The sequence below is a fragment of the Anas platyrhynchos genome, chromosome 20 (genome assembly GCF_047663525.1).
Source record: "Anas platyrhynchos isolate ZD024472 breed Pekin duck chromosome 20, IASCAAS_PekinDuck_T2T, whole genome shotgun sequence".
In the NCBI taxonomy this organism is placed as follows: domain Eukaryota; kingdom Metazoa; phylum Chordata; class Aves; order Anseriformes; family Anatidae; genus Anas; species Anas platyrhynchos.
The window spans coordinates 3,090,337-3,118,091 of NC_092606.1; the positions used below are offsets into that span (position 1 = coordinate 3,090,337).

A 27,755-nucleotide genomic window follows, 5' to 3' on the forward strand; every position below is an offset into this window, starting at 1 on the left:
TAAAAGTCATATGCATTTATGGAAAATTTTGGACTTGAGACACAGCTTGCCCTTTGCCTACAGTACATGCTATTTGAGAAATAAAGCCTCCTTAAAAAAAGAGGGAGGAGGCAAAATTAAAAAAAAAAAAAAGAGGAAAAAATGTTATTGAAAATATGCTTTCTATTTTTCAGATAGGTTCTTACATAGTTCTCATCTCTGCAACTTCCAGAAGTGCATTAAGCTGCATAATTAGCATCTGTCACATGTAGCCTTTTCCTTCCCTCTTCTTCTCCCTAGAGGCGAACTGCATGAAGAAAATTTAATATAAATTTTAGTATATACATTGTGCGGTGCATTCATATTACGAATGATATAGTCAAGCGAGTTTGTGCTCATTCTTAGGTTAATCTTTCTGTAATATAAACTTTGCCATTAAAAAAAAAAAAAAAGCAACTGTTCCAATTTAAAAATTAACTAGTGTTTTGGAAAGAACGATAGTGGGGGCGGGGGTGAGATGATCAGCATTGCATCAGATTTAAACCAATGGAATTGTTGGGAACTGGGCAGTTAACGCTGTAGTCACTCAACCTGGTATTAAATCCTTACACTCATACAGTCACACTGAAATATATATCCCAAAGTAGCAAGGGATGGATAGTTTTTCCCTTTAGTCATATGTATTTATTTTGACAATAATGTTATTTGAAAAACAACAAAATAAAAAGCAGGATTTTATATATAGTTTGCATTTCTAATCTCTTCTTGTTTGTATTGCTTTTTCATTCACACTGAAAGCGACTCCCCTGTTGAATATGAAAAGTCAATGGTCTACAGCATCTCCTAGTGAATCTCTCTGTGGACAAACTTAAAAAGAAAATGCTACCTTTTAGAAGTAAAGACTAAAAAGAAAGAAATGCAGCTTAAGGACAATAGCAACATGAAAAACAATGACATTATTTAGCCTCTGATTTCCATTCAGACTCTCTCCTAGTTTTTCACAGTATTTATTTTCTACTTAATTAGTTCAAAGAAAATTGAGATTATAGGATTGAACATATTGCCAACAACCTGAGGTATGAAGTGCAGACTGAATGCTTAAACTTCAGCTACTGAGGTGGTAATTACTGTAATTGGTCCATGTGAAGCAAATACATCAAGTAGTATAGAGTTCAAACTCATGCCAGCCAGTCTCCAGTTGGCACAGGGAGTTCTATCAGGAGGATACAGCGGTCTCAGCAGGACTTATTATTGGCAACTGTTCAACAGTTCTCTTCTGCAAATGGTTTCAAGGGGACTTGGGTGGGAAGAAAGACAATTTTTAACAAATTAAACTACCTAAAAATGGCTGGATGCCCAGAGCCACCTAGTCTGCATTAGTCACTACTACTAAACAATTTTAAAAAGAAGATTAAAAATATCATTGCTGTAGAGAAACGTCTATCAGGCTTTAACAATATGATGAGATCCTTGCAAAGGTACCCAAACATGATGCTACAAGTGCATATATAACTGTGTCTAGAGAAAAAGGTACAGCAGAATCTTTACACAATGTGTGTTTCTCGGAAAACAACTAGCTCAAGTTACTGGAATCCAAGTATTCCTATAAGGACACGCCATATAGTTTCAAGAAATTAGAAGACCAGTTACTTTTTAATTAAAAGTGACAATGGCGAAACTCCCGCAGGAGATAAGATTAGGGGGACTGTTTATTTCTCATTAGTCACATACTCACAAATCTTACAACATTTGTAAGTTGTCCATAATTGTAGTGTAAAACATAATTTAGATTTGCACTGAGAGTTTTCACAGGAGACTCCGCTCTGTGCTATATTGATGTTGGGCTGCTTTGTTTAGATATTGCAAAAACGCTTTTTTTCAAATGATTAATATGTCATTTTTAGCAGAGGCCTCTAAGAGAAGATTTGAGTTTAACGCATGGCAATAAAAAAAGAGGAATATGAGAATTCTTACTCTCTTTAGTGTCAGCTTTGGTTAAGATGTATGAATGCACATGAATAGTCTTGTCAGAATCTCTGAGGCTACCGACATTCAAGATCTAACATATTATTACTTCTGACCAGAACATTAGCTACTATGCAGTAAGGAGAATGGAAAGAGAAAAAGATAGGCCCACTCCCTAATCAGACAGAAAATTTTATGTATTTCTCTGCTTGGAAATCTCTGAACAGAACTTCGCTGCTGTGAAAATACTACGCTTATTGTCTGCAATCTGAGATGAATGACTATACATACTCTTTAAATCTGCACAGGAAAAAATAAAACAAATCATCACTGCATGTCTGATCTTGCATCTTTTACTCACAGAAAGGATTCTAGTTAATTCATTTAAATCAAGTATTCTACAACCAAATATTACATCCTTGTAATGGATGTCTGCTTGTCAAAAGAAAGACCCTAGCACTTCCAGCTTCTACATCTATTATTTACCAAAAAACACTGAAAGTTTCTTTGACTTACCAGTTTCTGATAAAAATAACCTAACTATTGAATTTAGTTAAATTAAATCATTTTAATTCAAATGTTTGTATATATCAAGTCTGGATACCACTACAATGGACAGGTTCATTTGCCAGAAGCAAAAATCTTACAATATGCTTATGGCTGAGCTAAGAGAAAATGTATTTCAGACTTTTTTGTTGTTGTTATTGATAATTTGTTGCCAAAGAAATTGAAATAATTCAAAAGCACTGAAATTAGTTTAATCAGAATGTTTGTCTTTTGAATTTGGAGATGCAGAATGACTACCTTTCATTCACAATGCAACAGAAGAGAACATCCTGTACTTTGCAACTGAAACTACCTTTAGTCCATATTCACAAGTTATACCATGTCAGATAAAGAAACTGATTTGTTTGGTGCAAAAAATAAAAGCAGACCTTTACATATTTGAAATGCAACAGATGGTCTTCCAAGAAGAGCATAATGACTGGCAGACAGTACACTTCGTTAGAGTGGCTTGGAATGTCTTCAGCAATTACACAGAGAGTGCTTTGCGGGGGGAACCCCTGTCAGCTCTATGATTCTTCTCCTGTAAATAACGGTGATTTCCCCATTTAGATGTGAAAAAAAAATTGTATCTGATAAAACAAGACAAGCTAGCCAAAGACCTGGAAAAGGAAGCACCTTTGGTCCTCATAAAACTATTCAAAATGAGGCTCCAAAAATTCTGACACCTGAGAAAAAAGATTCAAATAGAAAAAAAATGCATTAAGAGGAAACAAATTGGGGCATGTAACTGCAGAATTATTCATCTATAGCCAAGTATTCTATGGAAATGTAATTTAGGAAAAAGAAGAAGATTTAAAATAGGCTCCTCCAGACTTTTAGAACTGGTAGGTCTACAGATAGAACATGCACAATTTCTAGGAGAAAAAAAAAAAAAAAAAAAAAAAAAAAAGATTTACCAAATAATAATCTCCTTCTTTGGGAAATGAAATGACTCTACTGGTGATGTTCAGAGTCCTCCTCACCATGAAACACTGTGGTTACAGTTCTTCAGAGCAGGGGAAAGTGAGCTTTTCAGGGGCTGTGCGTATCTTTTCATTTTCATAGACAACCTACTTTACAAGCCACATAAGAATATAACAATATATAAGATAATAATAATAATTAGAGTTATAATAAAGAATAATATAATGCTGATTTTTAATATTACTTATGTGAGTCAGAAAATTTAACTTCTCTTCCTCTCCCTCCCCTTCAATCCTAGAATTAGTATTTTTTGTTACAAAATCTTCTCCACCAAATTCACTCTGAATAAAACTTTATGTGGCAACATAAACACAACCAAAATGTGTCCTTCAACAATGTAACTTAAATGTTGACAGAATCATAACTGCATTACTCCCTCTCCAATTAGCAGCAGCTTTCTTTATGTTTGCTTATGAAGCGTAAACTGTTCACTTGTCACTACAAAGACCTTCTGTAGAGGACTTAAAAAAACAGCCACAGCAATTAAAGTGACAACAACAGAGGTGGACTGGTCACATTATGACAGAAAATATCCAGCTGTTTCTTTCCAAAAAAAAAAAGATGCACCAACCATCTGAAATATTACAACAAAATTTTGTCACTCTATGTGATGCTGATGGATATTCTGGCAAAAACAGAGATTTCCAAGAAAGGAATATGCTAACACAGAATTAGATCAAACCTCACAGACCAATTCTTCTTCCACCTAATCAGAATTCTCACTCATCCTCCTTAACCATGCAAACTTCCCTTTTTGCTATAACTATAGATACACTACCCTGTCAGAAATTCTCTGAAATCTAAGCAGAATTGGCTTGGTTGTTGTCACCCAAAATAAGTAAGGCAAAAAGTAAGCTGATAGTGTGTGGACAAGTAAATTAGATTTTTAAATTATTTACTTTAGTTGTGTTGAAAAACATTGTATGAGTTAATTAGGACCACAAGTCTTATTACACCCAGGCTATGACTTATAAAACACTAGCCTCTGTTACAATCACATCTGTCTATGCTTCTATGCTGCTGGTTCTTGCCTGTTATTTAAATTATTAAAAAAAAAAAAAAAGAAAAGTAAATGTTTCAGGTTAGCTTCTCATAATTGAGGTTACAGGGAAGTGATCTGAACTGATCACATCTGAAGTGATAAATAGGTTTGATTTCTAACACAGGAAGAAAGACAGTGAGAAAATAACTGACATACAGAACCTGTCATTCAGGGTGGGGGGAAACATGTCTGTAGAATCCGCCTACAGTTCTTGGAGAAAAACTGATGAGAAAATTATCAGGAAGATTTTCACTGCTATTTCTTTTCTGGACGTTTTTGCTTCTCATAACAGCACAGATATGGCAAGTGATATGTATCAGAATTCATCCATGCATTATATTTTGCACATCAAATTAAATTGGTTACCCATGACTTTTTAAGCAAATACAAGAATGCAGAAAACATGACAGCTGTTTATATATAGAATATATGGGCATTTCACTCCTTCCCTCACATTTAGGAAGAGCAGCAGATAATGAGCTCAATCATTATACTGAGAATAAATTTTATTTGTGAGTTCAGAAGTATCTCTGGCTCCTTATCTGTTATGTGAACCAGAACTTACAGGTAGCTCATAACATTTCTCTTCTTAGTTGTGTTTGTCTCCAGAGTAATAGCTGTAAGTGGGCAAAAGCTTTAATGTCTTCTTTATATCTTCAGCCATAATATGTTTCATAAACTGAGAGCTTGCAGAGTTAAAACAATTCCTGCAAAATATAGAGGAGAAGAAGAACGAGAAAAAACGATCAAGAAAAACAAAAAACTGCCTTTTCCTTTCCCTTAATTCCCAGAATTCATCTTCAGACTTCCCACCTATAAATTAGCTAAAATAATTTTAGACTTTAATATTACTCTTCCGTATGTTTCATCTGATAGGACTGCTTGACAACAAGCATCTCTCTCTCTGGGAGTATTGTGTAATGAATTTACTCACATCAGGAAGTATGTTAGAAAAGCATCTAATTTTCAAGTTTTCAAATTTTCAAATTAGACACCAGTGGTATACACTTTGGTGTGATAGCATAAGCAAGACACAACCTTTAGCCATTCTGCACTTTTGCAGCCATGGGGACTACCTTTTCACATCAATAGCCACAAGAAACATAAGACTGCCAAAAGTTCTGAAATTATCAGGTTTTGACTAACCACTAATAAATCCCAAGAAATAATAATAGTAATAAGAAAGTATGTTCAAGAAATATCAAGCCTAAAGCTTTACAATAACAAGCCGGAAAAAGTAGTAACTGTAGTTATGTTATTTTCTTTGATGGCTAATTCACTCTTATTTGTCTCAGAAAGGGCAACTACCCATCACCAGGTCAGAAGGGAAAGTGCTGTAACAATTGCTTAATAAGATAGATGCCCATCGTTCCTCTGAAGCCCTAAGCTTTCATACACTCAGGAGCTAAAGCCTTGAGTCACTCTTGTTAGATACCCAAAACCAACTGGGTTTGGAAAGCATTAAGTACTAGAAGTACTATCTGCTTTCAAACACAATGGACCATTCTGTTTGCAGCAGTCTTGCAGGACTCTAAAATGAAATATAAAAGAGTCCAAATGTTGAAGCTGGTCCCAGAATGCCTGAAAAATTCAAGTGAAACGTCAAGTTGCAATTGCAAAGTAGACATAGGGTTGGAAGTTGAATCCTATCACCACTACTTAATGCCATATTAAAGATAAATTAGAACTCTATGATCCAACCAATACAAGAATACAAACCTGGGTTCTACTTCTTCATGCATCAAATGCTCTACCATGCTTAGTTTAAAAAAAAAATAAAAAAGTCTTTAAATGACTAACCTCCTGGAAGATTCATTGCTGTTTGTAAAGTACTAGGTACAGTCTGAATGTTATCATATTTCACCAGAGTAACTTTGCAATGCAATTCCAATAACTTTGCAGACCCTGTAGAACTCTGCGTAGCATAAAACTAGGGAGAAGGCAAAACACTTCTCATGCCATAAAGACTTAAAAGATTCAGTGAAGAAATTGATGGAAAGTGCCCTTCCCGTAAATGCAGATAACTGCAGAGTAGCAGTACCTGCAATGAAACAACCAGGAGGCTGTAAAAATTACAAGACAATACGGCGGCTGTAGAGCAGGACATTCCACTTTACATATGGATCCTGAAAAAACAAACTTCTGCATTACAGTATCTGGAAGGACAACAGAGAATGAAAACCTGCTTCTGTCAGGTAGAGCAAGAGCCTACGTCAACAAGAATGCTGTGTCACATGCTCATATTATTACTCAACAGATGTACTTGAACTAGAGAGATAAAAGGGGTACTTAAAGAACACATGGAAGGTATGTGCAAACTGTTTTGCCTCTTGTGCAATCATTTTCATTGTAGAAGTGCACATTAGCTGGGATTCAGAATACCTTATTCTGCAGTAAGTGAAGAAAACTTAGCAAGGATATGGTGTCAGTACACAATCATCAGTGTATTCCGAGAAGATGGAAAGACAACCTTGATAAAGCACAAGCACAGATAAAACCAAAACCACATATAAATTAGAATACAGTAAGTACACTTACCACTGAAAAAAAAATGTAAGTAAATCTCTCTCCTGAGAAAGGCTTTGAGACCATTTGCCTTTTTTCAAATCTACATAACAGTGAAGTTCAGTAAGTGAATATTCTCTTGCAAATAAAGTGGTCGTCTTCTTCACATTTTGGCAACTGCAGTTAAGAACTGCCTTAAAAAAATCTTGTAAGTAGGCTTTATTCCTGTGAGTAATATCCTCAAAGACTAAGGAGAAAACATGAGCTGAAATTACTTGCACAATCATGTTTCATAACTGTGCCTAGCCAGTGGCATTGGTCCTTCCCTTTCCCAAGTGCAAAAATGCACGAACTTTTCTCTCCGTTTAACTAAGAGGAAAAAAATCTGCTTATACTTGGATACTTACAGAGTTTGGAGGAGCTCAAAACAATGGAGCACTGTGTGCCCCACTCATCACATAGATTCTGAAAAAAAAGTAAGGAAAAGAATGTACAAAGCATGTAATTACTGTTTCACAACATAATTTCATTATTAATACGTCCCCTAAGACAGCTTGCACACTACTGCAGTTTAATTAGATGTTAACTGGAAGGGGTTTGAATTTATGAGGTAATAAATATATTTTGGACTAATAAACTCCAAGACTGAAGTGTTTATTTATCTAGAATATAAAGATTATAAAGTTGATAGGAGACAACCTCAGGTTGTGCTGAGATACCTATTGTTTATGCGTTTTGAAACCCTGAAAATTAATATTTTCCTCTTTTTGAGAGCTAGACCAGAAAGCCAAGATTGTTGTGGATGTTCCTAAACAGTACTAGAAACTGTCCAGCTACTATAGGCTCTCAAAGGCAGGGATCTTAAAAAAAAAATTAATACATTTCAGAAGACGTCACATTTTTAAACTTCACCTTTTAATCAATTTGTCATCTCCTGGACTATTACCTCCTGCATATACACCTTCTATGCTTCTGACAGCTATCAATGCCTTATTGTGATGGGAAGAAAGGACAGGTTCCCTTGTGAGATAACCAGAGCCTTTAGTAGTCTGATAGGTCCCCTGAATACTCCATCCTGTCTGTTTTCCTGCTTTTAGATTCACCTGCAAGAATACAGCATGTGGTGAGCATGCACATCAATTTTAATATCTCATTACATTTTTTCTTCCCTCAACATCGTTCTATGAACTTTTTGCCGAGTATAGCACATTAAAGATTTGGAAACTAACCATTCACCACTGCGAGGATTTATATCCCAAACAGCTGTGCCAAGAAGTCGGAGGAATCAAACAGCATAATCTATTAACTTGTCCTCGGGTAGTTACAACTAGAGCTTTATAAATTGCCTGAGTCTAGTCCATTTAAACTACATTTCTCTGTTATTTTAAAAGTGCCAGTGTGCCACACAGGCAAGACAGAAGCCCAGATTTAGTCCTGGCACAAATGTGCATGACCAAAGTCAAAGACCAGGTTGCTTATGCCAAAGCTAAATATAGGCCTGAGAGAACTATGGAGAAAGAAAAGGGAAGAAAAGCTGGAGGAAATGTTCATGGCACACTCTCCTTGCAAATGAAGCAATACTGACAACTGCAAAGGGAACCCTCAGAGTGAAGACTGCTGTGTCTGTAAGGGACACAACCATGGAAATCCTGGGTGTGCCAGAAGGACCGCAGCACGCTGGGGAGGACAAGAGCCAGACGCACCACATCTTAGGTCTGCGGGCAAGGAAAAATCCTGCTTTTCAGAGCCTGTCCACGTTGAGTGATAGCAGTGTGAAGGTTGTATTACTAACGGCTGTAAAGACTTAGAGTTGCATGAAAATATGTTTATTAATGAGCTTAGGTGAGCCAAACATAACTGGCTGTGGGTTCAGACAACTTCCAGTCTGGCTCCGTGGTTTCAGAGTAAAGGCTCCAGCACCAAACCTTGAGAAGACTTACACAGATCATTAATGGAAGACGATGATGACAGTTGTTTCCAGAGCCCCTGCTTTTTAATTCCCAGGCCTATATACTCTCTCCAAATGAACCAAGCAACAGAGCTAACTTTCCAATATTAAATCTCCAGGCAGTATGTTATTCATACAGCTTATGTAGATGTCTTTACCCTCTGGAAAAACAAAGTTTAAGAAAAATGGTTCTATCTTTGGGGAACAGTTTAAGTCTCAGGATAACTACATTAGGAAATCTAACTCTATTACTTTGTATCTTACATTTTATTACTAGATTGGTAATAGGAAATTACCAAATAAAATTGGTATTTTACTTGGTAATTTTTTTCCGTGGGCTTCGTCTAATATGAAAGATGGTGATCATCAAATTTATTCAAGTTTTCCTGTCAACAACATCATTAACCAAATCCCTCAATTTCAAAGTAAATAAAAGCATCTGGGTTTCTCGCACAGCAAGACTGACTTGCATATTTAAGCCTCATATATAGATGAATTTGCACTGGACCAAATTTGCATATTAATGAAGGACTAATTGCTCTTTGCAGTCAATTTTATGCAAATGAATTTACTCCTCTCAGTACAATTTTCATAATGTTCAGAAAAAAACAAAAATGTAAAACTTTTTAAAAGTACACAAATGTGAGACAATCAAGGAAGAAATATCATAATGACATCAAACAGCTTTACATTAAATTGTATATAATTCATCTTTTATATTGTTGCTTTATTTTAACAGCCTCCCACAAAGAAATGAACAATTCATAGAATAACTTCAGCCTATTTCCCCTCCTCAGTCTCAAATTTTAACAGCTTGTAACACCCGCTATATTCTTTTCTTTCCAGCTGAAGGATGGAGCCTGAATTTTTAGAGGAAGTTAAATTTGCTAAGCAGGACTTAATTTTCTCTCAGTCATCTCATGCCACAGATCAGTTATGAGATACCCTTTCCCCCTTGATTTTAAGGTAGTTTCCACCCAGTTCTGCATTACTAAGAAAAAGTTCAAGGCCTTCTTCTAGTCTCTCCCTCTGAGCTAAAATACAATACACTGAGAAAAGGGCAGGGAAGTATAGAGAAAGACAGATAACAACAGATGCTGAGAAAGAAACGGTGAAATTAGGAAAGGGAAAATATGAATACTGAAGTAACAGAAGAAAGGAAGTAGAAATGGAAGGGGAGAAATATGATTACTCCATGCGTATATTCAGGTCTAAGAAAAGGAAAATTGAAGGGCTTGGGAGAAAGTTCAAGGCAAAGTAAACAAATGGAAGAGAAAAAGGCAGCCATGAATGTACCCACAGAAAAGTAAAAGAACAAGAAATATAAGAATACAAGAAATAAACTGACAATCAAGGAAGAACAGAAGATAGATAGATAAATAAATAGATAAAAAAGAAGATATGAAACACGCAGTTTCTTACTTCTGGCAGAACATAAGGGCAGAGTTAGTGGAAATGCATTAGGAATCTGAATTTGCATGTACAGCCTTCCTCTCTCCAAAGACAAAGCCTTATTTTAACCGTGAAGACTGATAACCATCATATTTATATATATCATAAAATCACTTGCAGGAGACAATTTTAATCCGAAAATGAATAGCATAAAAGTTATAACTTTAAATGACTTCAAGGCCTTTTCTAGATGGAAACACATGTGAATATGGTTTGGTCTCTTTATCTGCCATCTTTGATTGCGCTTGTTGCTCTTCTCTACAGCTTTTGCTGTTTTAACGTATCCTTTTCAAGACACACAGTACTCAAGATGGAGATATATGGTGTATTTATCATGGTATCAAAATGTTGAGTGTGCTTTTTTCCCCTCTTTCTTTTCTGATTATTCCTAGCATCCTATTTGACCCCTAGGCATCACAGCATTTAGCTAACAGATCTCCTAGAATGCCAGAATTTTGTCCTTGAGAAGTAATAATTTATAAACACCAACGTGTTTCATGATCTCAACAAAAGTCTTCAGATGCAAGGTGGAAGGAGCACAGAAGTACTGCTAGAAGGTTGCTTTGCAGTCTCTCCTTTTGGTCTTCCCAACCTTGATGACAGAAGCTACAACATTCGGAGCATTTGTTAGGGATGTGCTCCTCCCATGAGTGATCAGGCAATCATTGTACCTAGGCAAGACCTATCCATAGCAAAAAAAGACAGACTTTAGGGCAGAAGGATTAGCAGAAAGGATCAAAACCAAGAAGGACAGGGAAAAAGAAGATTTCACTAGCATAAAAATAAATTTTAAAAAAGGCCACAAAAGAAAGACAAATAGAGTTATAAGATAATAACAGTAAGAACTGAAAAGAATGAAAAAAAAAAACCACTGTACCAGGAAAACATTGCAATGCTACTGCTAAAGAATTTTCACCAAGGAAACAAGACTTCAATTTAGCTGATCAGCCTGGAGGACTTGCTATTAAAAGTTATTTGAAAAGAAACTGCAGTTCTTTGTGTACTTTGAAAACACAGCTTTTATTCTGGATTATGAACTCAAAATGTCTTCCTATTTTCCTGATAGAGAAGAAGGGAGGAAAACGCATCCTCCTTTATAACTTATGCATATGTCATTTGAAAACCTGCTATGGGCACTCCCCCTTTTTTTTCTTTTTCCAAAAGATGTCTGGTTCAAGTGATTAATGCTGTGTGAATGTAAACAAAGATAATTATTCAAACAAGAACAAGATGTTCCACCCAAAATGATTAGCTTTTTCAGTGGATGAGATGCCTACTTATAATCATCAAGAAAGGTTAACCTGACCAGACTTAATTAGCTACTTAATACAATAATAAAGATGCATACATAATTGGTGAGGAAAAGACTGCAGAAGCAACACTGAATCCAAACAAAATATCTCCATCAAGCACAGAGCCTGAGAAATCATGAGCTGTTATTACATGATTACACTGTTCCAAGAATCCCCAAGTTTTTATAAATAATTTTGCAATTGTCTATGTGGAAATTTGCTTGATTAATAATAATAAACATCATATATAAAACAAATGAACACAAAAGCAAGAAACAGCATCCTTAAAATTCAATGACAAAATTAACCCAATGGTATTTTTTTCAACACTCTGCTTCAAATTCATAGATGAAGTCAGCCAGTTTGTACAGATTATTCGAGGAGTACAGCCTTTAAGTGAAATAAATTACTCGTTTCTTACAGTCAAAAGAACACATTAATCGTTTTCTTGAAATCACGGCTGCAAGGCTACCAAGCAAAGTTCTGTCTGAATTAAGAGACAGTTCTCCCTGGTTAAGTGTATTTTAATAGCTGCTTCTCTGCAGAACAGATGTTTTCAAGTTTGGTGGATATCATAAATATTAAGAACTGAGCAATACATTTTAGAAGGCAGCTCTCATTGATCTGCTAGTATTCAATTTTTGAATGAGACAGACAAGGTTTTAGAATATGTAAGGAGATATTTGGCAGACATTACGGACAGTTGATTTAGTGAAAAAAGTATTGTTGTTATTCTCAAATATTTCCCTAATAATGAAATAAAGCTTTCTATTACAATAATAAAACAACTTTTAAGTATTTAAATGCTATATATATTGGGACTACTTCAAAACATATTACATTTCAAATAACGTTAGGAAAATTTATTAGCCTAGTATCTCTGGATAATATGTGGAGCACTTCCAGCATATAGTTGAAGCAGGCTGAATCTCAAGGTGTTACCAAATAATGAGTTTTACAGTGGAACACTGGGCATCAGACCTCCCATTCTTGGAGATAACTTTGTTTTTTTCCCCTTTCGGTAAAGTTTAAACACCCCTTAAAATAAACAATTCAGTGCAAGCCAATGTATCCGATATTGATTTATTCTATTCATAAAAAGTAACAACATAATGGTAAATTCAATCCATTCAATGAGAAGTTTATGAGATTAAATATATCAAAAGGGCAATGAAAGCTAATATAGAGTGATTAAATAACAATCTGTGAGAAAAAGACACACAACTTTCAATTTCATTATATTGAAATCATATACTGACAAAAGCACGCTTCTGAATTGATTCAAAGGAAGCTGCAGCCACTCTCCTTTTATAACAGCCTGGAAGTTCATAAGGAAAGATTAATTCATCACTTAACTGAAGTATATCTCGAAGTTTTTGATTAGAATCTACACTTCTGAGCCTTCTGGCAGTGCCAATATTGCTGAAACAGGGCATCAGATGCAACACCAGCAATTCTGGAATGCAAGGCCATAAACTGTAAATCAGTTTTGCCTTACTTAAAAATTGGTTTAACAATAAAGGAAGAACTTTAATGATTAATATTTAAGTAGTATAATTATTCCTTTAGAACTAAGTCCAGGAGGACTCTTCATGGGTACACAATGCAAAACTACAATGAAGAAAATGCATTTTTGCTATACCAGGAGTCATTAATTTATAGGACCCAGCTGAAAGGTACAACACAATTTGTGTGCGTACTGTGGAAAGAGATCCCACAGAAACTCTTTAGAAGGGGAAATGCTCTCCCATGATGAGGATGACGCCAGTGGATCCCTGGACAAATTGAACAACAAAGCCTAGATACTGCTAAAGCAGAGAACTGTGAACAATATCCACTATGCTTGCTAAAAATCATCACCAGGCAGCTATGCTGGTGCCTTGGTTTTGAGAACCAGACAAGGGTTGTTTTCTTCATCATTACTTTTGAAGTGCAGATTTGGGCAAGCAAAGTCTCCCTTCCTCTCTTCCCCTCTCTCCTGCCTTTTGTCACTTCAGGATGGGTGAACACACAAATACTTAGATTTTGGGGAGGAATTATGTAATTATGAGCTAAATACTCTCCCTAACCATTTAGTGAATTAGTGATGTTCAGATGCAAAACTTATTCTGCCCTGGAGGATGGTTAGACAGAAGGTAAGTTCTGCACCTGCACTACAACTACGGAACAAAAGGGGACTATAATTGCAGCTGCCAATTTTTGCCAACCATACGGGACACCAGAAATGCAAAAACATTCCCCACTACTTAAATAGATCCAGGCACTACTGTAAATACAGACAATTCTCTGCCATAGCAGAGTAAACTTGTGTATATTCAAGGAAACAGAAGAGAATTATGTCATCCATTTTGACTCAGAATGCTGTTTGCCAGATAAAGCAATTTACAGAGTTACATCCACCAACAAAGGATGAGAAAGTGATAGAGGGATAAAGGCTGAACTATGACTTAGTGATGCAAGGAAAGATTCAAAGTAACAGGAGCTTCTCTGATGCAACAGACAGGCTTTACAACATCACTTCCAGTGGGGGGATCACATCAATTGCCTGTGCCTACCATACTCTTAACCCATACCATAACGCATGGCAATTCATCTACACAGTCAGAGCCTACGAAGGCTCCACTAAGCACATACACGCTGAACAAGGAACAGACAAACAGAAAGATAACTGGCAGCCGCTCTTACTAACACGGACTCTGTAGTCCCACCATCATCATTAAGAAATGCTGCTAAAATACAAAAATATATATATATACTGATAATTAGCATCATAATTAACATAAAAATTTATACTGATTAACATCTGAATACTGGAAAATAGTACTCACCATTAATAACAATTGCAACCTTGACTTATTACACTGTATTAAGTTTGAGAATAAGGAATATTTATACCTGAATGCAAATAAAGACATTTACTTCATCAATAGAGTTAGAAAGTAGCCAGGTAATGAAAAGAAGCTGGATTGTCATTCCGTATTTATTATTACATTCTTATCCCTTGATCAATTTCCAAGGGCCACGTAGTAGCTAACATGGTAAACTGAAACAAAACTAAATTATAAAACTAAATTGCAAGTAGCAATTGCTGTTTGCTCAGGCATCATTCATTATTTATACTGTTTCAAAATGAAAAATAACTGTGATTTTTTCCTGTATCTTGTACACATGTACAAACTCGGATATTTTACGTACACCCAATTATTCTTAGTGTTTAGTGACTTCAGGCCAGAAAGCACATGCATACATACAACTAGACAAAGACCTACAGATTACAGAGAACATTACAGAGAACATATGGATAAAATACAGAGAATGAGTGCACATATGCAGGCATTTGCATGCAGCAAAAGTAGAGCGATATTTACTACCTAACGCAGATGGAGAAGTTCACTTTGGAGATCTCTGCAGACTTGTGAAGTCTAGATGATGCGTTTGGAATTCATCCTCTCCTCTCCACTGCTGAGGTAACTCAGGGAAATGCATGTTGGCAGTTCCTTTAATGAGTCAAACTAAGACATTTTACCCAATATCCTTCAGTTGCATTAAACACAAACATATAAAACAGGTAGCACAAATACTAAAGTCTAGAATTTTTTTACTCACATATACAATACACAAAGTCTGAATCATTTTGCAATTAAATCTTAAATAAAATAATTTTTACACAAAGTTGGATTGTTCATGAGACAAATTAGTTCTTAGCAACTGAGTAACGGCAAGTAGATCAAGGCGTCTCTAGACCTTTGGTTTCCCATCAAATCAATTAAAATCCTGTCTCCTGGGGCATTGTGAGACCCTGCTCAGAGCAGCTCTGTCAAATGCAGAGTTTAAGTTTTCTGTCCAAAAGAACCACCTTATTCCATAACTTGGAACGAGCACCTGTCTCAACACTGAAGTGCAAGGTTTTCTGACTCCTCGTCCATTAATTTATTTATAAAGGTTTACATCACACCTCTTTGAAATACTAAAATAAAATAATCTCTTTCCATCTAAATTTTAATTCACCACACAGCTTACTTCAGCATTGCATTTATCACCACAAATTATTTGAAAGTAGAGGCAATAAAGAAACTCTATTGAACAAGTGAATGCAGGAAAATGAATACAAAAATATTTATGTTCAAACTTCTATTTATTTTTCTCCAAATTGTTTAAAAAAAATGTTTGGTTGGTAGAAGTGATGTGCAGATATTGTAAGAGAAATATTAGGTGACAGTAGAGAAAGGAGCAGATCCTTGTGAACCAACTCCATTTTACCAGGCACATAAGACTAAACTCACCTCAGCTCGATGCAACTGCTAGATCTCCTATATGAATGTTAGACGTGAAATAGCAAAAAAGGCTGGCTAGCCAAATTTACCTTATCTTCTTTTTATTATTACTCCCCTTCTACATATTCGATATATCCCTTAATGCTCTTTCCTTTCAGAAGGAAATCTACATCTCTCAAAATAATATTTACAATCTCTGCTGCAATCTCCTCCATGGTAATTCAGTCTGGATGTTTGTTACTTTTTGCAGGGAATAGTTCAGCCCGAGCTCTCCATTTAGAACAAAACAATTCTGTTTTCCTGATATTCTTCATATTCAAATTATTCCAAAATGTAGTACAGAAAATGAGTTAGATAAGGGCATAGGGAAATGTGTGATCCATACGTAGGTGCCACGATGGGCTTACCAGTAACGGATATAGCCTTGAACATTAAAACAACTTTAATGAGGTGATATTGACCTACATGGCAGTTATCTTCACTACAGAGAAAGAGAGTTGAGTTCCATTTCAGCAGCCTCCACTGACAAATGCTTTAATATCCATTTCTGATTTCCGCTTAAAATACCTTCAGATTGCTACTTAGATACAAGGGAATTTCAGAAGCAATCTCCATCTTACTTTCCTATTGTCTTATCATCTTTTACACATTCTCTTTCAATTAATTAAAAAGAAGTCCAACCCTCTTTCTCTTCCTCCCTATTCAAAGAGGGATATAACACACCCTATCTTTTGCTGCCTCCTCTCTAAATTAGTAACAATATTTTTGTGCAGCCTTTCATAAAGATCCCAGACAACAATAACAGCATCCAGTGCAGCGGGTCTGTTGGCTTGTTTCAGGTTATTGCTAACACAGAACCAGAAAGAATTCTTTCTGTTCTCCACCTCTATGTTAGAGGAAGAAGTGCAACCTGTGGGTACTCAAGGCCACGTCTGAACACCAGGAGCAAGGCAGCTGCGGCAGCACAGCCCACAGCCCCTGCCCTCACAGCTTCCAAGGCACTGCAGCCCATGGCAGGTGGCTTAACAGGAGGTCAGCCTCCCTGTGCACACTGTAAGCACATCACACTGCTGCAGCAATGCTGCATATAGGAAATGGTAACTTCCACGATCAAGATGAGCTATCAATAATCATCTATTTTTATGTGCAGCATGCCATAAATCCTCCTAATTAGTAAACTAGATGTCATCTTTTTAGCAACCAGTCCCCAGCCTACTTCCTTATTTATTTTCTTGAATTCAATTATATTTGCCACCTGCTGGCCCAATCACCTAAATGACAGATTCTGGATGTAAGGTAGGAGCTAGGCCATAAACAATAATTTCATTATAGTTCGATTTAAAATATTTGCCTGCACCTATTTTCTCTGCTTTATGAAGAATGTCTGTGCTACTTCCTCCTCTGGGGCTCTGATGGCTGTGGGACACTGCATTCCCTGCAGGAGACCCAACAGCAACACCAGCAAGGATGCTGCACAGCTCTGTAGCCTCCACCTCCGAGCCCACAAGGAATCCAACCGAGATTTATCTGGACATGGGGGACCACCAGAGGCTGAATGAAACGTGGTGAAGTGATTTCCAAACCTGGACAGAAAAACAAAAGCTGATGGGGTCAAAAAGTACAGTTGGTTGCTAAAAAGGACCTAGGTAAAATAAAGGTGAGGAAATATTTATTTAGAAGATAAAATAATAGAAATTCTTTTGACATGAAAAGAAATGGAGGAGGCTGTAATCCTCCTACTGTTATTTAGCTGTCATGGAGCTCTGAAAATTCATCTACTCCACAAACCCAATGATTTACATTTCTGAACACTTCCCAAACAAAATCCAGCCTGTAAGGTGCACAGCTTGCAGGCAAACAGTTTAACTTGAAGCCTGAATTCAAATGCTTTGTTCAGTGTAACGGACTGCTCTCAAATTTGGTAAAAGTAAATGAGCAGAAGCTATTCATTGCCTTTAAGGATTAAATGATGAAGAGACTAGATTGCTATCAAACTGTGAAAGCATACAGCCCTATCGTATATGAGCAGAAGGAAAGATCAAAGACTGAAATCTGTTTTTGTCTGTTTTGTTCTTGACCAGAAACTCAACATCCCAAACAGCAAGGCCCTATAGTTTAGGCCTTCAAAGACAGCCACGTTTCCCTCCATCACCTTTTGAAATATGATTTACAAATCTATCTCCAATAACTTGCTATATCCAGTCCATGCTGAAGCCCTTACACCTGCCTCAAAAAACTACCAAAAACGTGGGAAAGCTGCCCTTCTGAAACCGAGTTAACAAAACTCTACACTGTGATAGGGGACAATAAAAGCACTGACCCAGATAGGTGAGCATTTCCCTCACCTCCCACTACTACAGTACATACGTAAATCCATGCTGCTTCCTTTATACTTCCAGAAACTTTCTCAGTTATATTTTCTTATAGCTAGTTAAAAACATGTATAAGTACAATGTATAACCAGTTGTTCTCTAGCAACTCTTCTGTGGTTCTGCATCTTCCACTTGGCCAGTCCTTTCCCAGTTTTAAAAAATTAATGTTTTTCCCAGTTTGAAAAATTAATGTTAACCCAATATTGGATAAAATTACAATTTCACCATCATTATTTTGCAATAGATAGTAATTCGGGTGAGTGTGCAAAGCTGCATTGTACATAAATGAAAACATTAACCAAACTGGAGGCATACAGTCAGTTAATGCCCTAATAGAGCAGCCTTGGAGTGAGAAACTGCACAGCATTTTTATGTAGCATTTGGGAAAACTGTGCAGCATGGGAGTTTTGAACATTAATACTGCAGCTGTACTAAATCTACTGTGTCAGCCTCTGTCTGCAAGCAAACTAGATTTAAGGAAGTACATTTTCACTGCAGCATTGGAGGCTGAAAAATGGTAAACTTGGTTAAATTCAACAGAAACTTACTTAAAAAGAATAGACATGAATTATGCGTACCTGTTAAACAGTCACAGACAAACAGTTCTGTACATAGATGATTATGTGACTTGTATAAAGTTTCAAAATATGAATGAAAGAGTAAAGCATTTTACAATTATATTTTAACATCGTGGCAATTATAGAGTGATAGAGAACAATTACAGTGTCAGGATATAAACAATGAAATATATACACCATTTCCATTGACCACAGTTTCACTGGTTCATGTCCTTTATCTGCTATCACATCTTTCTCTGAATGTACCATAAAAAGTTAGATGGATATCCGAGTGACCCTGGGCAGGATCTGCAGGTATTATTTTGTTGCAGTGCTTCATATTTTCTTTTACATTAGGAAGAAAAAGGATGTTCTGTTGCACACCAAAATATACACAAGAAAAATGCTGCTATCACTGTGATGCATTTAAGAAATTTCAACAAATATGCCAACTCTTCTGCAAGCCTTGAACTAGTTTTTCCATCAGCACTGAACATAGTGTTAGCCTCACTGAAGACTGTGCAGAAGACATTCTGCAGGCTCTTTCTGACAAGAGGCACAGAGCAATACCCTCTGTACAGAGATGTGAAGTTGTGCAAGATGGGATGCCTGTCTGGAGAAGTCTGTATGTGCCCTAATCCACACACACTGGCAAAAGCTTTGGGCATCTATTATTTCACAGCTGGAGTTCTAACAGAGCTGTAGCATGCTGAATTTATAGGTTCATTTACCTATATCCATCCACCTTTCCTGATGCTGCTGTTCTCTGTAGCTTTCTTTCCCCTCTCACTGGGCTGAAAAGAATCTTTTGTTAGTCTGAATATACCCAACCATATGTTCCTTGTCCCTGCTCACACAGTTGACATCTCCATTTGGTCTTCTCTTCTACAAAGCTACTGTCAAAAATATAACCATGATAATTTAAAAACAAACAAATACAAACACCCAAGCAACATGGTGTGATGTACTCAGCATCAAAAGGAGAAACAGAGTAGTAGACCAAACTTTTCGAGTTTGAATGCCTGAAGTTACACATCCAGATCTTTATTTACACATATTAGGAAATCTTTTCTGCAGACAGGCACAGGTCTCCAAGTTACAAGGGCTTTCTGTATCATTCAAAAAGGAGCCTTTTTACATATTTACTTATCTCAGTATTTCTTACCTAACTTCAGGCAATCAAGTCCTACAATTTTCACTTACACCTTGGTGCTTCAGTTGCCGTATCAACAAAAATAAGTCTGTTAGGTTGCTAGAGCCCAAATGGCCTTCAGCATGTTGTTTGTACTTTTGATCTATGAGCACACAGCTGGCCGAAACTGATGGGCAAGACAGTCATTTTCTAGTGAAAACAGGGGAGACAACATCACACTTGGAGTCAAGCAAGCTTACGTGCTTAATCATTGTAACATCTTCTGAAATAAGTTATATAAGAGCCTAAGATGGGTAACAGTATTCCTGCACCAGTGTTTCACCTTGTAAGTAGTTCTTGGGTAAGCAGCAAGTTCTCTTGTAAGCAGTCTTGCATTAATTCTTTCTATTAAAGGTGAAAAGTATTGGGTAAGCTAGAACAGAAGGATATTTCCTTAAATTAAGACAATGCTTATCATAAATGGATTTTTATTTGACAGTTTTGAGTGGTATGGGAGTGCTATGATTTAGTTCAGACACTTAAATTCATCTGAAAACTCAGACCATAAGATTTAATGAGTTAAATAGTCTCACCCTAGTCTCAAACTGTATAAATCACAAAATCACCACTCCAAGGAACTGAGTTGGAGGTCTTTGCAAAAAGATGCTAGTGTTGTTTCTTGACATAAGTGCAAACATATTGCATTTTTTCTACCTACTCAAAACTGGTTTAAAGTATGCCACTGGAAGAAAAGCGTACATTATAGCAAGATAACAAATGTGACTTGCTTAACAAACAACAGTGTTATCTCCTTTGACCAGATACCAGGGAGATGGCAGTATCTCTTAACCATATGTTGCAGACAAAGCCCCTAGCAGGTTGAAAGTCAAAGATCGTGTGCTACCACATATTCAATTATACTATAACTAAACCACTACAAAATAACCATGTAGCCAACAATGATACAAATATGAAAGGCACAAGGGAAAAATTCTTCTGCGGAAATTAAGTGTCACATTTGGAAACTTGGAGTAGTCAGCTGTAAGGATCCAAAGGTCATCTACACATTTTCTCCTCCCCTGTGCATCTGATTTCTGTCCTTCCTTTGACTTTACTGAAAATTTGCTGTTTGTGCTTGCTTTCCAAAACAAAAATAATTTTCAAGTTAGAAGTACTCTGATGTTATTCCAGAAACCTTTGCCTTCTGAATTAACATCTGCCTCACATTTTTTTACAACCAAAACATTTGCACAGTTAAATGTAGGGAATTGTGATGAACAACTGCATAACCCATGCCAGTTTCATCTGCAGCATTCAGTTCAGAAACGTGCTGCCTCTTCACCAAGCTGTTGAAGTCTATACCCGATTTTGTAGTAACTAGGGGCACATGATAACTGTAAGTTCAGCAACAAGTAATCCTGTGTTTTGCATAATTCAGTTACTAATTTTTCACTTTCCATGAGCTGCAGCATTACCATAGCATACTATGCTACCGGCCACATGAACGCCTGGAAGCGTGCTCATTGCTGTTACAGTCAACAACTGATTTAAACAAGGGCAAGGATGAGAAAACTACAGGCAGGAGTTTCTATGTGATGCGTATCATAAGAAATTATGTAATGAACAACCATAATTGTGTGCATTATATAAACATCAATATCTCCTCTTGAGCTAAACTACTTTTATCAATGAAATCAGAACAGAGTGAGCTATGTGTGGGCATTAGCATAAGGATTTCCTAATGGCAAAGCAAGTATTTTTATTTTCATTTAAAGCTGAGGTAAAGAGGGCCTTCCTTGACCCAACACCCTCATGCAAATAACTTCATGGACAAGGAGTTCCTTGACTCTAATGTGACTACTCACTTATGTATACTAATCACATACTCTCAAAGGATTAAGTCCTAAAAATTACCAGAGATAGATCAGACTGCTGAAAGCACAGACAAGTTTCTCCAGAAGCTACTGCTACACATCTGAAAATGTTTTACTCGCTCTTTGCATATTCCATTTTACCTGTTATTCTGACAAAATCAAGGAAAATTGAGCAGAGCATCTGAATGTAGTCAGAGCGTTCTGGAGTAAAGAACAAAACAGTGCTCACCAGCTATCAGATGAGAACCTTCAGAAACACTTCTCAGGATAAATTAAAAATTTTAAGAGAAGCAAATATGAGAGCAATAGCATCATGCAAAATATCATGAATAACTTTGAAGTTTTTTCCCTACTTGTTTCTTTTTCTTCTTCTAACATATTTGAGCATGAAGTCCAAACTTACAACACTTAAAAAGGGAAGGGAAGAAAAAAGACAAAGAAAAAAAAAAAAAAAAAAAAAAAACCAACAAAAAAAAACACACTAGTGTCCTAGGGTTCTTTTGTGGAAAGCTACAATATGCAAGAAATTACGCACTGGATATTGATGACAAGGATTTGCTTAGGACATGTCAATGATTTACCAAAATTTAACTCCCAATGACTTTTCTATGAGCCAAAAATCTACATACTGTTTCTGAGGTTCCCCTTCAGTCTAGTTATTCTATTTTATGCAAGAAACTTTAAAAAAAAACAAAAAAAAACAAAAAAAAAAACCAACAACAACAACAACAACAAAACTAAACCATCAGTTAATTAATGTTAATTAATAATGGCACTTTTTCCTTTATGAGAGAACTTGACTGGCACAAAACAAGTATAAAAGTAACTAATGTGCAATTTCATTTTACAGCTCTATACAATCATGTTTTAATTCAATAATAGTTAGCCATTTTACCTTTTTTTTTCCCCAAAAATATCCTTTTATGTTTGTAAAATGTCATACAAATAATCTAGTTAATCTTATTATTTGATGAACATGGCTTTATTTGTGGGTAACACTTCCTAATAAGCTAACACAACTGTTAATATAAATTCTTTTTTGTTCAAAAAGCAGTAAAAACACCTTTTGTATTGTTAGAAACAGAGATTTTGTATATTGTCACCAAACTAAAAACAGCAAGCAAATATTAACTTTGTGAAGTGCAAAACAAGCTTTATTGACCAGCGAGGTAAATATTGACTGAACTGAAGCAAATATTTAGGTGCTGACGTTAATGGGACAAATCCCATTCAACACGACAAATAAGATTTTGCCTACTATATTCTGTATTTGTATTTATTCCAAAAGTTCTGAAAAAGAAATATCTGGAAATCTTTCTACAATGACAACACTTCTTAAAAACATAACTGTTTTACCTTAGCAACAGATATGCATTCAGAGGGCCAGAATATTTTAGCATTGTACAAGATGGGGGTTTAATGAATTGTTTTCAAACAGACAGAATGTGTTAACTCACTCACTAAAGTCTGAGCGGGTAACAGCTTCCAAGACCTCTGTTTAACTGATCTCTAAAAAGGTAAACAGAAAGTTAGTCAATTTTCAGCCACTCTTAAACCAACATTTTTCTTACTTACATAGTGGTAACTAATACCATAATAGAATTTCTCATATCATTTCAGTTATACTTGGTTACATATAAAAATTTATGGCAGACAGTCTTAATAATTCAAAAGAAAAGCAGACTTTTTTCCCCTGTGAGTTAAGGACTGCCACCCTATGGGAACATACACAGAGCAGTTACATAAGGACCTACAGGAAGCAATACGTCATCCTGAGGTACGAACAGCCTCAAAAACACAGCGTTCGCTCCCGTCAACGTGTCACAGACCCCCTCCAAAGCCTTTCCCACCATAAACCAACACAGATTAACCTAGATTAATAATCCAATATAACTTTTAAATATTTCTATCATATGACACGTTAGAACATTCACTTGTCTTTTGAACCTTAAATATGCTAATTTCTACCAAGGAATATGAAGAATAATTAAGGATATAACTGTAAGCAGATATTATAGATCAAAAACAAATTAAACAAATCCCTTCCTAGTAAACCCACACAGAGCAGGGTTTTACTTACATGAGAAGTCATTATTCAATAGAACTATTCACACAAGGGTTCACACATTCAGATTACCACATTAGACAGATTGGAAAAAATAATAATTTTGAGAAACTTCAAAGATTCTATTGAAAACTCTGGCACCTTTAAACACACCCATTAGAAAATACCGATGCCTTACACACAGGATGATCATTATAGTTCGTCTTCTGACCTAAATACCTTTGTAAGCAGCTCTCAAAGCAGCAATTAACGTTCACCTTCTAAATTCCTTAACAGCTGAATATTTTTTGAGTAATTGTATTTAACAGACCCTTCAATGTCACCACAAGAAAAGACCAGTCCAGATGACAGCTTCTCCACTTCAGTCTAATGACCATGGGAATCGCTCTTTCTTGCGGATAAAGACAGAGGCTGAGCACCCTCCTGTGCAGTGAGCAAAAATTACAACTGCCCTTTGTGGTTCTACTGTCTAGGTTTCATTCAAGGCTCTATCTATACACAAAACCCAAGACTCTGGGATCTGATTCACCAGTCCTAAAGCAATTATATGACACCATTTCAGTGGAATTACTCTCAGTACAGAATGATTTAACAGAATTCAGCATGTTGCTGTACACAGAGGGCTAGTCAGATTTCTGGAAACCTCAGGGAACAAGATGATGTCACTGCTTTATAAAAATGTCTGGTTAAAATTCCTCACAAGTCTGTTGGAAAAAGCCTACATAATCAAACTTCAACAGCGAAATTCAGATTCCTCTGCAATCACTCAAGTGATGGGTTTTCAAAACTGGTCTCTATTCTGAAGTGCTTTACATACAGGAGCGCAGGAACTGTTTTCCCGTGCTCAAAATTCAAATTGTTGTATAATTGCAGCAGCTAGTTTTTACAGGGATTGAGCACCTGAAGCTCAGGAAGGATTCAAATTGTAAAGGTCATTTGAGCCTCCTGCTAAGATTTTCAAATCCTCCAAACAGTGTAAACTAAACCCCCTTAATTTTACGCATCTTCCATACTCATGTAACATTTTGTGAATAATGAAGTCAACCAATAAAAGCCTTTGAATATTCAGGACATTCTGCTATTTTACATACTCTAGCAAGGAAACAAATTTTTACCATATCATTAACTACAATTTCTTTCCATGCATCTGAGATCAGTTCCTACTAATTTCACCAAAAATGTATGCTGTACACTGAACTTTAAAGGACTGTAGTTCCTTCCTCACCTTTTTGAAAAAGTTATATTAAAATATATTAAGTAGAAAAAGAAATGAAGATTAAGATTGTAATCCCCTAATCTGTTCTAAGAGGGAAGCTTTGCAGAGCTCCATCAGGAATTAGGATGCAAAATACTTTCTTCTAAAATTTTTATGCATAAAACTAGGTAACTTTTAGTACAGAGCAACTGTTTAAAAGGTAAGTAGTATGCTGCCAGGGCAGCACCAGCAGAGTTCCACGAGGATCAGTGTTTGTTCCAATTGTTTCATGAATTTATTAACAGTGATGGGAAAAGTAGGTATAAACTGATGAAATCTGCTGATACCATCAACTAAGGAGGCACTACCTGTACCTAGGAGGATGGGAAAGTCTGGGGATACTTATATCTGTGTGCTTCCAGACTGTCTTCTTTCCCCACCTGAAAACATGCCTAGACAGCTATTTGTCTCCGTGTGTGAGATTTATGGGCATTCTAGGAGGCGAGTCAAAAATACGGATTGGTAGATTTATAATTAAGCATTACATAACCCAACACATGCAATACCCATGGGAAGAGGATTCAAAATTTATGTTAATAATCTATGAAGTCTATCTTGTTTTTAAGGAGTGACTAAATCCAGATGTCATTAATAGCATCATGAAAAGATACCTGTTAAATAACAACATCACTGAAGAGCTACATACCTTCTAATGAGTTGTGAACTGGAGATAAATCAGCAAGTGACCTGCATGAGCAAACACTACTGATTAATCATTTGCCATTAATTATTTTAATATTTCAAGTGTGTTTAAGAAAGTTTGAGAAAAATTTCAATTTAAAACTACATTCGCAATTTAATGCATTTTATAATTACAAAAAAGGAACAGCTGAACCAGGCTTTCTATATTTGTACACTTTCAAAGCATGTACAGAAGGCATGCATAATTTCCAGCTATTAAATACTACTTAAAAATAAGATTTATAATTGTTCTTCCTGATATGAGAATTAAGTTAAGATAGACCACATTGTCTTTCATAACCCAAACACTATGAGAATGACCTAGTGAGCGAAGAGAGTGAACATAAGCATAACACAGGTAGGGCATCATAAAAATATAACAGTACTGTTACAGGCTTATAGCATAAGATGGAGATACAGCCATGTAATTCTCAGAGTGTTTCCAGCTGAACATCTGAAATCTACATTGTTGCTGCTCCTGAGAAGTACTTAGATAATAATTCTGTACAAATTAAAAGGTCTCCTTAGTTCAGAGGGCCTACAGGAACAGGAGGCTTATTTAGCACTTCAGCATATTTGTCGTAACTAGCCCCAGTTTGGCTTTATTTTGATTCCAACACATCATCTGCAGCCCAAGTGAAATGCAAAAGCTAATCCCTTCCCTCACAGGAGGGCAGACATTTCCAGTCCACAAATTCTGAATACAGATTCATTGGAAGGTCAGCAATAACATCACAAAGGCAGGTAAAAGGCTGCAGATGCCTCCTTCAAACCTACCTCCAGCGGAAAGAGCCGTGTCCAGCGTTTTCAGCTGCTTCAGTCCTCAATTACAAAAGAGGTTTGCTGTGGGATGGCCGGAATTACTAGACAGCAGGCCACTTAGCTCCTCTAAATACTTAGTTTTCTGCTCGTGAGGTGTGATGGCTGAGTGCCTGTCCCTCCCTCTCCCAGGGTTACTGACCCCACAGCCCACAAGTTGCCCTGTTTTCGTTCTGATTTTCAAAACCGCTCAGGTACCAGGCACCAGCTTCAACGCGAGCTGCGAACTAAACGCTTGCAAAAGTATGAGCCAAGGGAAACAGATGCCATTTCTGGCCGCAAACTAATTTATTCAGGAGCACATTTTGAAAGAAAAAAAAAAAAAAAAAAAAGTATCTATTTAATTCCTACGAGCTACGGCGGCACTAACAAGGGCGGCATTTTCCTCAGGTCTCCTGGGAGGCGCAGCCCATTGCCCCCAGCAGGGTTCCCTGTGGTGAGCACCGGACCTCGGCGCCCACACGGCCGCCCCTTCATCTCCTTCCCTTTTATTGCCCCCCCGACCCATTTCAATAAAAAAAAAACACCGGGAACCGCAGCCCTGCCGCTGTGGGGGGCTTCCCCCCCGCCAGCCCCCTGATGGAACGAAGGCCTGGAGGAGCCGCGGCCGCCCGTTGCCACAGCAACTCCGAGCCTTCCTCCTCCTCCTCCTCCTCCTCCTCGTCCCCTCACGGCTCCTCCTCTTCCTCCCCCCGCCGCGCCCTCTCCCGCCCACTCGGCCTCGGCGATGGAGGCGGCGGGCGGCCGCGGCCTGGGCAGCAGAAGCAGCGGTGGCGGCGGCGGGCGGGAGGCGCCGGCCGCCCCCTGAGGCACCGCCCGCCCCATGAGGAGCCGCCGCCCCCTGAGGTACCGCCGCGGGGCCGCTGCCTGCGCAGGGGAAGGGCGGGGAGAGGGGGCCCCCGACAGCGGCTAGGAGCGGGGAGGCGCCTCCGGGCTCGTTCCCCTCCCGTGCCGGGGCTTCTGTGGAGGGCGGTGGGGAGCGGGGGAGCGGCGTGGGGCTGCCCCGGCCCCGT

General features: G+C 37.2%; 1 long non-coding RNA gene across 11 annotated transcripts; it reads right to left on the reverse strand.

The window, feature by feature from the left end:
* LOC106015373 (uncharacterized) lies at positions 1-27,418 on the reverse strand. Of its 11 annotated transcripts, none has more exons than XR_011804324.1 (8): positions 26,701-27,418; positions 25,889-25,929; positions 23,384-23,431; positions 7,968-15,210; positions 7,429-7,486; positions 5,082-5,223; positions 3,408-3,563; positions 1-286 (listed from the first exon to the last, which is right to left on the reverse strand). It is a non-coding gene; the product is annotated as an uncharacterized lncRNA (long non-coding RNA). The 11 variants fall into 11 exon arrangements; XR_011804327.1 differs by having other exon boundaries at positions 23,380-23,431; XR_011804329.1 differs by having other exon boundaries at positions 7,968-8,124; positions 15,085-23,431.
* Positions 27,419-27,755: the final 337 nt, after the last annotated feature.